The sequence below is a fragment of the Musa acuminata genome, unplaced genomic scaffold, assembly GCF_036884655.1.
Source record: "Musa acuminata AAA Group cultivar baxijiao unplaced genomic scaffold, Cavendish_Baxijiao_AAA HiC_scaffold_40, whole genome shotgun sequence".
In the NCBI taxonomy this organism is placed as follows: domain Eukaryota; kingdom Viridiplantae; phylum Streptophyta; class Magnoliopsida; order Zingiberales; family Musaceae; genus Musa; species Musa acuminata.
Window position 1 is genome coordinate 37,196 of NW_027020322.1, and position 305 is coordinate 37,500.

A 305-nucleotide genomic window follows, 5' to 3' on the forward strand; every position below is an offset into this window, starting at 1 on the left:
CAAAACTGGCCATTTTTGGCTGCACGAGCGAGCGGCGAGCGGCGGACAGCGAGCGAAGCGAGAGGCAGCACCGTCCCTGCTATACGAAAGCCCCATCCAGCCCTGTGCCACCCGGGGGGTTCCAGGGTGCTGAGATGGCTGACGTTTTGCTCCGCTCTCGACGGTCACCGCGCAATGCAAGAACAGGCCAAAAACTGGCCAAAACGGCCCAAAAACGGGCCAAAACTGGCCATTTTTGGCTGCACGAGCGAGCGGCGAGCGGCGGACAGCGAGCGAAGCGAGAGGCAGCACCGTCCCTGCTATAC